At 46.1% G+C, this 10,707-nt stretch overlaps 1 long non-coding RNA gene across 1 annotated transcript in view; it reads left to right on the top strand.

Moving 5' to 3' along the window:
• Positions 1 to 10,082, top strand: part of LOC118149241 (uncharacterized) — a 35,543-nt gene extending 25,461 nt beyond the window's left edge. Inside the window, exons 4-5 of the long non-coding RNA XR_004736592.3 lie at positions 4,275 to 4,420; positions 6,366 to 10,082. This is a non-coding gene — a long non-coding RNA (uncharacterized LOC118149241). The remainder of the gene's footprint in view (positions 1 to 4,274; positions 4,421 to 6,365) is intronic.
• The last annotated feature ends 625 nt before the right edge of the window (positions 10,083 to 10,707 follow it).

Genomic DNA, 10,707 nt, shown 5'->3' with positions numbered 1-10,707 from the left:
GATGAAATACTAACCAGCCTTAAAATGGAAGGGAATTTTGCCTTATTCAACAACATAATGGCCCTCGAGGACATTATGCAGTGAAATAAGTCCAATACAGGAAGACCAATACTGCACGATTCCACTTATATGAAATATCTAAAAATAGTCAGGTTCATTAAATGGAAGACTGTAACAGTGGTTAGCAGGGACAGGGGAGGATTAAATGAGTTATTAACGTGGCTGAGCAACGTCGTACCCGTAGTCAACAACACTGCATTGGATTGACACACTTATAATTGGTTAAGGGGATGGAGTTCATGTTAAGAGTTCTTACCACAAAAATATAAACAAATTAAAAAGGGGGATAAGGAACGGGAAGGATGGCACACCCGGCCCCCAGGAAGGCCCTGGGTACTTTTGTGTAATTCCTGCTGTTTTCTGGAAAGGATCTGTTAGAGCCATTCACCACCTTGGAGACCCAGGGGCCTGGGAAGGTCTTCTCCTTGGTGCTCATGAGACTTGGAGTCTTGTGGGCTGTGGGGTGCTCAGGGTTGTAGCATGGAGGAAGGAGGTGTGTGTGGTGAGTGAGAGGGAGTCCCCGTGCCTCTAGAGGAAAGGAAAGATCATCTCAGCATGTTCAAAACAGGCTTGGGAGCAGAGTGAGGAGGGGCCAGGAGAGGAGGTGATAAATGTAATTGTCTTGATTCTGAAGACTTTACCATTGTCTAAAGCAGTTTTTATTTCTTAGAATTTCAATCATCCTCGCTACTCAAGACCCCCCAAATGGTGGAACCCACGGGTAGAGAGAGCTAAGGAAGGTTAACTCCATATTGGAGATGCCTTCTTGAGCCAGCAGGGGGCAGCAGTGGTAGTGGAGGCCGCATTTGGATGAGCTGACTGGTCCTTACCACGCAGGGTCAAAACAGAGAATGGAGAGCAAGTCGGCTGTTCAGAAAGATACCTGAAACATGACCCACGTGTCCAGTCTTTGCTGTTGCCTGGAGGAGGAGCTGGGAGGAGAGTGTTGAACTGCCCTTATTTGGTGGTCTATGAAGGTATCCTTCTCTTTCAGTAGATGAAAGATAATTTGTGGGCTTTGTGGTGTTTTTTGTGGTTCTGGAAGACAGAGATTGGAGAGAGTGCAGGGAGCAATGTACCGCCTGGATCCTGAGGGGAGAGAGGCTTCAGAAGAGCCTCTTTGGCTTTGGTGGTATTCTTGCTGGCCTGGGGAGGAAGTGCATTCTGCCAGCTGTGGGGTAAAAGCAGGGCCTGGGGACCCAGGAGGGGGCTGGCGGGCATTTGGCACTGCTCCAGCTGCTGCTAGGTCATCTTTCCTGGATTGATGATACACTGCAAGAACTTTTCAACTTTAGCGACAGCTGTGGAGGAGCCTTCTCCTGAATATTCACATGTGAGACATTCCCTCTCCTCCCCTACTTCTCTATCCTCAGGTACTAAGACCTTCACTCCCACTCACTTACTGCCACAGTTGCCCCCGTGGAACACAGGACTCAGCCAAGGGGAGTGTCTCTGGGGCTGCATCAAGGTGCCAATGCCTGCCCATGTCTACGCCAACCTCAGAGGACTGAGGACAATTCTGGATTCTACTGTCTATGACAATCATGCTCACATTGCGATGATTCAGAAAAAACCAGAGTTAGAGAAGCAGCGAGATAGAGTGCCTGTTAAAAAATGGAAAAGGAAGTGGAGGAGTTTTAGCCCAAGGGAACAAAAGTTTGGAGGGGGGAGCACAAGCCGGCACATAATTCAAGGCTGTGCCTCATGAAGACATGCACCCAAATGTTCTAGAGAGCAGGGGCAGAATGCATGGGTACAAGTGGCAGGAGGTAAGGAAGAAGTCGCCAACCCCCTCTTCTCAGGCCAGTAGCAGCCCTTCCTAAGTTTATGAACTGTCTGGACCACCAAATGTTTAATTAAATGCCAACCAATCTTTTGAAGGCCTTTTGGTGGAGAATAGTTAAGTCGATGGGAGGCAGGACTAGATGTCTTTTAGAATGTCAGGCGAATTTTCCTGTGTTTTAATCCATTCTATTAATAGTTATTAATGTCTATTAACAGACATTTTGTCTTTTCTCATATTTCTGTTTCTCTTCTTCACCTATACTATTTCTAGTTACTTTAAAATCTGATCTCTTTTTTTCCAGGAGGTTAGTACATGCCAGTTTGAGTTAGCCAACTAAAGAATCAGAATTGAACATCAGAAAGGGTATAATTCCCAAGCCTCTGTTACCCTAGGCTGGCTACAAGCTCAAGATGATGCAGAAGGAGGCGCAGAGCATGGGGATTTGAGAAAGTTAAGTTCCAGCTCAGGTCTAAGAGCATCATGTCTGTGATCTGTGTCTTCGGGGCGTGGTGGGCAGGCAGTGTGTCAGGGGCTCTGGTGTCCATGCAGCCCTCATAGACCTGCAGAGGTATGATTGTTCTATGCCCCCAGTGGGGCTCCAGTTAGACAGCTGCCCTGGATGGAGATGTGGGAGTGAGAGAAAGGGATAGGCAGGCAGGTCCACTTTGCTCAGCAGCACCTCGGGTCTTTGGGACATCCTGGTCTGAGAGGAGACAAGCAGAAAGGACTTGCTCAGCTCTTCCTCTCCAGGAAATGGTTCTTCTGCAGGGATTCCTGGGCTGGGTACTTAGCATCTTTCATATGCCCCACCCCAATGCCACCATCTCTTTTGGGGGACTTGAAATGAAATCACTTAACATTAACTAGCCCACCTCTAGCTCTGCTCTCTAGGATCAAAGGAAGTTTAAAGTCATTGAGCCTCTCCCAGAGGCCAGACCCTGTGTGTGCGTGTGCATGCCTGTGTGCTCATGTGTGCATGTATGCGCCTGTGAGTGTGTGTGCACGCGCATGTGTGAGGGAAGCCCAGGGGATGAAGATGCAGAGCACCCTTGACAAGCACTCTGCAGTTTAGGCAAGAGTGAGCAGGGGTCACTGATGTTGAGGCACAGAGTTAAGTATGGGGAGATATGGCTGAAGTTTGATCAGTGTGCTATGGAAATCCATTTCGGTGATAGGTGGGGGTGAGTGGGTCACAGAAAACCTCCTGGGGACCTGTCACCTCCAGGGATGATGTAGAGGGACTCTGTCTCTTTTTAGGTCGATGCATATTGACCCTCGTGTGGCAGTTCATCCAGTCTTTCATTCTCTAGCTGCATTTGTGTATGGATACCACATCCTCTTCTTCTCTTCACCAGCAAGACTTCCTGGGCTGGTCGGCGGGCCAGGAGAAGGTTTACCAAATCTCTCAAAATAAAGAAACGGAAATTGTGTCCTCCTGTGTGCCTCACAAAGGACTCACCTTGTGCTCCTCGCCAAGGTGTAGTTCGAGTATCTCTGATCTTTTGATACCACCAGTTCCCAGGTGGTGCTGCTAGAAACACGTCAGTGGTTTGGGGCCAGACAGCGGATGGATGGAGGTTCCTACCTACACAGGCAATAGTGCCAGCTTAAAGTTTATTTAAGAAATTCAGCCTGCTAAACATTAAAAAGAGACTTGAAGCTGTGGAAATTGTAGAGAAAAATACATTCTATACACCTACAATGCAAACAGCTTGAGAAAAATTTAGGTCCAGGAGAAGAGTTTAATAACAAGATTTAGAACAAGAACCAGAAGCTCCAGTCTCTTTGTTACTGTCTGAAATCAACCAGCTGTGACATTCCTGTGCACAGTGAAGGGACCCAGGAACCTATAATCTTGTTGACTAGGCGAAAGGGAAGTGGGTGAAATTTCGGGGGATGTTCCCAATTCTACTATAGGTAAAAATTAGTGGCTGGGTGTGGTGGCTCACACTTGTAATCCCAGTACTTTGGGAGGTTGAGGTGGGCGGATCACGAGGTGAAGAGATCAAGACCATCCTGGCCAATATGGTGAAACCCCATCTCTACTAAAAATACAAAAATTAGTTGGGCGTGGTGGTGCATGCCTGTAGTCCCAGCTACTTGGGAGGCTGAGGCAGGAGAATTGTTTGAACCCAGGAGGCAGAGGTTGCAGTGAGCGGAGATCGTGCCACTGCACTCCAGCCTGGCGCCTGGCAATGAAGTGAGACTCCATCTTAAAAAGAAAATCTTATCTTTTCTCTTCCCCCTCCACTCTTGATTGTTCTTGAAATTTTTTTATCCTTCAGATATATTTTTCAATTGACTATGACGTGACTTTACCTCCATGGAAATAATGGAGAGGCTATTGCATGGCTGGTAGGAGGAGAATTGGGAAATAATTAGATTGGATTCGAACTTCCATAATCACTGAATATGATTTGCTCCCAAGGAAATTCCTGCTGGTTGCACTTAGGAACCCAAGGAAGAAACCGAGATAGGAAGCCAGGAAGCATCCTCTGCTCTGCCTTCTTCCTCACCTGCCATGTTCAACACGTCATTGGCATGCCCTCTGCACCTGATGGAAGCCCTCGCCAGGTCAGTCTAATGGTTCCTGCAGCACACGTGTGCCCCTACTGCTGCAGGAGACAACCGAGGAGGCTTCTCTAGAGAGCCTCAGTGTCTTATTCTCTTTAGCTTCAGGTTTTATAAATTATCTGCTTTCTAGGTGTTGTCAATGACTGTTGAATGTTGGTATAGTATTCAATTTAGCCGTGCTGAACTGGTTCTGATCAATCATTATGAATTAAAGGGCAAACCTTAATCTGGCTGGATAGTTAAGCAACAGACATAAATAAAACTCACAAGTAAGCTGAGACCAAGGGGAACGTCCTCAACCCTCTGAAACCTGTGCTACCATGGTGCGTTGTGCTCTGAGGTTCCAGAGGCTTGCTCCACAATCATGCCCTAGATCAGTAGCTGCCAACGTGTGGTGTGGGGACCTTGGGGGTCCCTGAGATGCGTTCAGTAGGGTCAGCAAAGTCAAAGCTATTTTAACAATAATGCTGGTACTATTTGATGTTTTTACTCATATTCCTTCATGAGTCCATGGTAGAATGTTCCGGGGAGTAGAGGCTATGCAATGACATCATCACTCTGCCAGCTAGTGCAATATCTACTTGTGTAACATGTGTTTAAAATTTTCTAGTTTTAATTTGTAATACAAGAAGTAGATGTAAACCACATGAATAAAATCTTTTTGGGGTCCTTAATAATTTTAAGTATGCAAATCATTTTCAAGATCAACTAGTGTGAGAACTGCTGCAGTACTAACTCTCCCTGGGGGGCCATCCCCAACAGGCTGGGCTCTGTGTGGAGCCAGGCTCACAATTCTGCTCTCAGATGCTGAGCGCTCACACGTCTGTGCACTTTGCATGCTCATCCCTCCTGCGGTCCTGACACTGACGGATCCTTTGTGCACCCTCCCCACCTGCCCTGCATGGCGGGTCCCTAATCAGAAATGGATAGGTGCCTCATGTAGAGGTGGGTCTGGAGGCAGCCGAAATCAGAGACTGAGAGTGGGCAACCAGAGAGGAAAAGCACATCCATTTCCAGCAAGAAAGCAGAGACATGGCCAGTCGGGGATACATATGTTTGATTGAGAAGCAGAGAGAGAAAAAAAATCATAGGTCTTGGAATAGGTTTAAAGTCCAGAGGAAGAGGTGAGCTTTGTTAGGATTTATGGAGATTATCAGGAAGAAAACACAGGTAGACAATGTCATTGTCTTCATCAAAGAGTGTGGGGTTGTGCTGCAAAGAATTCTGGCAAATTTTCCATTGATTTAAGCAATTTTCTTGTGTGAATTTTTTAGCAATGTTTGCTCCTAGAAACCTTAATAAAGTTGTTGAATCCCATTGAGGCAGGGAGCTGAATGTTCTGTGTTCTTGTAGGAATCTCATATAGCCAGCAGGAGGCAGTGTGGTAGAGAAGGCAGCAGGTGGGAATATGGCATATTTGGACCATAGGTGGAAGGTTTGAAAACGTGACACACTCTAAACCATGTTGTCTCCTGGGTGAAAAGCTGAGAGGGGTTTTTGATTCAGGGAGGAAATCCCAGTAGACTATCACAATATCTTCCATCTTGAATCTGAAGACAGGAAGCATCTTCTAGTTTATCTGGTGGTCCCTGTTGTTGCTGGAAATAAGGGGATGGAGGCGGGTGGGGGGGTGCAGTATCCTCTTGTCAAGGCCGGGGAGGGTGGCTTCTGAGGATCACTTCTGCTCTGATCTACCCTATGGCTTTCCCTGGCCAGAGGCAGGAGATTCCTGTGGAGTAAGTTTCTCTTAGTCCCCACTGCTCAGCTCACGCTGCTCCTTGAGGGTTTAAATGATCATAGGCATTGCCCATTTCCCCTCAGGCTTCTGTCCTGCTCTGTCCTTATTCTCCCCTTCTTTGGTTTTTATTTACCAATGGCTTGTCCTTTGTGGATTATTCTCATCCCCTAAACCTGCTGACTTTCTTTCTTCCACCTGTTCCCACAGCTCTGGGATTCCAGCCTGTAGACTCAGCTCAGGCTCCTGCAGGAGACACACAGAGTCAGGTCTCAGCTGAAGCTCCCAGGCACTATCGAAAAGCATCTCTATTCCTCAGAAACTCAGAGAAAACAGAGCAGGAAGGGACCTCAGAGAGGTACAATAAGCCTCTACCTTACTGATGAGGAAACACTGAAGCCCAGAAACACGGAGACTCTCCCAGGATCCCTCCCTTACCACTTGGTGGCAGCAGATCCACCAAACAAGTCTTGGCCTCAGCCTCCCTGTGCAGAGCAGGTAACTCACCCTCCAGAAGCTCGCTGCTGCCATTCAGAAAACTTTAGATGAAAAATAGCAATTTCCACTGTGGAAACAAAAATGGGAAAAGCCCCTTTCCTTGGACAAAGCTTTATCACAGTTCTACAGTCCTGGCCTTTATACTTGGTCAGTTGTCATTCGCTGGCTGCTAGATTGGGGCAGGGAGCACATAGGATTAAATAGTGTTTCACACAACCCTGCTTTCCCGGCCTGGGCTCCATTCTTCTTCAGAAACTTTCTGCTGCTGTAACTGCTGGAGAGTCCAGGCCCTCCTGTGGGTCATTTCTCCATGAAGATCACTGTTATTTCTTCCTCTCTTGGAGGTAGAGAGGGCAGAGATTGGTTCTGGGACTCCATAGTCTTAGGTTTTCTCCTAAGCCAGCCAGGGCAGCTGAAAGCAATCATGACTGAGAGCAGTCAGGTGAGTGAAGAGGAGCATGGGCTCACAAGGACATCCTCTCGTGAAGATGGTCGGGACCGTGACACAGGCAATGTCTGACCAATTCTGCGGGGGATGACGCAACAAGGATTAAGTGGGGGATGCTGCCACGAGGAGAACAAGGAAGAACCAAAAGAGCAGGGGGAGAAGGAAAATAAAATGTTTTCAATAATGATAGAAAAAAATGCAGAGCCCGGAGGCAAAACCCCCTGTCACAGAGGGTCAGTTCCAGGCTGTGGAGCCTAATGAAGAATTTCTGGCTGGACTTTGCTCAGCCCCAGGTCAAAATGGTTTTGGATCAGTGACTTTGCTCCCTCCACTTTCCCTCTTTTTGAACAAGAATCACTAGCAGTGTTATTCTGTGACTGTCCCACCACTGCACACTGAGAACAGATAAGCTGTTTGTTCAGTTTCACGGGTCAACTGGGGTAAGGGAATTATATCAAGGATCTATACTTGGGCTGGGCATGGTGCCTCATGCTCATAATTCTAGCACTTTGGGAGACCTATGGGGATGGATTCCCGGAGGTCAGGAGTTTCAGACTAGCCTGGCCAACAGGGCAAAACCCCGTCTCTACCAAAAATACAAAACAATTAGCTGAATGCAGTGGTGCATGTCTATATTTCCAGCTACTCAAGAGGCTGAGTCAGGGGAATCACTTGAACCCAGGAGGCAGAAGTCGCAGTAAGCCAAGATCGCACCACTGCACTCCAGCATGGGTGACAGACCAAGACTCACTCTCAAATAAAAAGAATCTGTACTTAACGGACACCCTCAGAAGCCTCATTCACACTTGGTGCAGATGATTTAAATGAGATTTTATACTTTTGACCAGATTAAAGCTACATGACATTGTTCGCTTTGCACTAATGTATAATGACATTGGAAACCTCAGGTGAGAGGGTGAATGTATTTGGCATCTGTGAGAATGTGAATTTCTAGGGACCTGAAGTTGAACTGTGATAGGTGGAATTTCTAAAATGGTCTCCAAACATGTTGTACCCTTATCTGTGGAACCTGTTAAAGTGATGAGATATTCCTGTGATTACTTTGTTACATGGCAGTCATATGACTTTAAAGAGTGATATGGTTTGGCTCTGTGTCCCCACCCAAATCTCAAGTTGAATTATAATCCTGAGTGTTAGAGGTGGGGCCTGGCAGAAGGTTACTGGATCATGGAGATGGTTTCTAAGGGCATAGCACCATCCCCCAAGAGCTGTCACATGATAGAGTTTCCATGAGATCTGGCTCTTTAAAACTATGTAGCACTTCCCCTTTCTCTCTCTCTGTCTCTGTCTGTCTCTCTCTCTCTCTCTCTCTCTCACTCACTCTCACTCACTCCCAGCCCACAGAACCATGACCTAATTAAATCTCTTCTTTATAAATCTCAGCCTCAGGTCATTATAGCATTACAAGAACAGACTAATACCAAGCCTGAGCTTTCCTGAGTGGGCCGGATCTAATCACACCCCTCCCTAAGAGTCACAGATTTCTCTAGTGGGTAGGAGAAGACAAAGTCAGAGAGACGATGGGAGCTGGAGAAGAATTCCATGAGCTGTTGTTGGCTGGAAGATGGGGAAAGCGAGAAAGAATGCAGGTGGCCTCTGGAGTCAGAGTGTCTTCAGGCTGAGAGCCAGGAGGAGGAGGACTGCAAAATGAATCTCAGTCTGGTACCCACAAGAAGATGGATTCTGCCAATACGTCTGTAGTGAACTTGGAAGAGTAGCCTGAGCTCTAGATGAAAAACACAGGCACATAACTGGATTTCAGCCTCCTAAGACCCTGATCAGAGAACCCAATCATTCCTGATTTCTGTGGTTTCAAACCACTAACTTGTTATACTGTGTTAATAGGTAGCAAGAGAAAACTAGTTACAGGTGCTTATCTGTACTCTTTTTATATTTTCACATACATGTATGCTAATCCCTATAGGCACACACACACAAAAAAAGCAGAGAACTACAGTAAAATGTGATGCTTCCCTTTACGGGAGCACTGCAAGGGCTGTTCCAGAGCCCTTGCAACTTGAAGATAACGTAGGGCATTTCAGGCAGGTGAGAAGCATCTCTTCAATGTTACCAACCCAATCTCTGAAAGAAAAAAGATGGTAAAATACTTAACTCCCACCCAGGTGTGGTGGCTCATGCATGTAATCCCAGCACTTTGGGAGGCTGAGGAGGGCAGATCACCTGAGGTCAGGAGTTCAAGAACAGCCTGACCAACATAGAGAAACTCTGTCTCTACTAAAAATACAAAATTAGCCAGGCATGGTGGTGCATGCCTGTAATCCCAGCAACTCGAAAGGCTGAAATATAAGAATAGCTTGAACCCTAGAGGTAGAAGTTGCAGTAAGCTAGGATCACACCACAGCACTCTAGCCTGGGTGACAGAGTGAGACTGTGTCCCCTAAAAAATAAAATAAAATCCAGGCATGGTGATTCATGCCTGTAATCCCAACACTTTGGGAGGCCAAGGTGGGCGTATCACTGGAGGTTAGGAGTTTGAGACTACCCTGACCAACATGGAGAAACCCCATCTCTACAAAAAATACAAAATTAGCTTGGCATAGTGGCATATGCCTATAATCCCAGCTACTTGGGAGGCTGAGGCAGGAGAATTACTTGAACCTGGGAGGCAGAGTTTCACCGAGGCAAGATCACGCTGTTGCACTCCAGTCTGGGCAACAAGAGCGAAACTCCATCTAAAAAAAAACTTAGCTCTGCATAACATTATCTGCAAATATATCAACTACATTTTTTTAGCTCTTTTACTTGTGCTCACCAGACAAGGTTTGATAGCAACTGTCTGTCACCAGCATGAATGAACCAATTCAAGGAGAGCAATAAACAGCAATAAGCTAAGTTCCCCCAAAAGAAATTCCTTAGAATGAAATATCTCTTCTAGTTTCCACAAGAGTAAGACAATGGTCCATTATGGAAAATTCCAATCTAATAAAAGCTTAAATTTAGTGTTGTCTGTTTTCCAAATTTTTATTTTCTTTAGGCTCCAGTCATGGAGAAAATGACTGCAAAGAGGCTCTGGGGAACCTGGGGAGGGAAGAAATGTATTCTAAGTGGGGACTGAGGTGATGGCTGCAAAATTCTACATATCTACTTACATTATTAAATTCTATACTTACAACTAATGACTTTGTTACAAGTAATTTTTTAAATAAAATTTCTGGTTTCTATTCCAACTTATAAGAAGCTTGGAAGTCACCACTTGTCCTCACAAGACAAGAGCTGAACAAACTGAAAATTATCAACCCTTCTTAGGAGGACAAGAGGAGAGGTCACAGGGCAAATTGCCACACTCAAAACAAGAAAGACAGGCAGATACAGGGAACAGAAGCTGCCAAAGCCAGCAATGGGAGGAGCACTTAAATGGTACTCACAGATCACTAGAAGCTGAGGGTGGCCTGGCTTAAGCCTTAAAAAGTCCTTGGGGCCCAGATTTAGTGGGGATCTCACGCTTTTATAAGTTTTACCACCAGGAGTCCAACCAGGTTCTCATAGTAAAGATCAGAAAAATCCCCAGAGAACTGACACTGCCGACTTCAGTACTAATTATAAAGCTACAGTAACCAAACGGTG

This window comes from Callithrix jacchus, chromosome 18 (genome assembly GCF_049354715.1).
Source record: "Callithrix jacchus isolate 240 chromosome 18, calJac240_pri, whole genome shotgun sequence".
In the NCBI taxonomy this organism is placed as follows: Eukaryota; Metazoa; Chordata; class Mammalia; order Primates; family Cebidae; genus Callithrix; species Callithrix jacchus.
The sequence above is the reverse complement of the archived record's forward strand: the minus strand, read 5'-3'. Positions and strand labels throughout refer to the sequence as shown.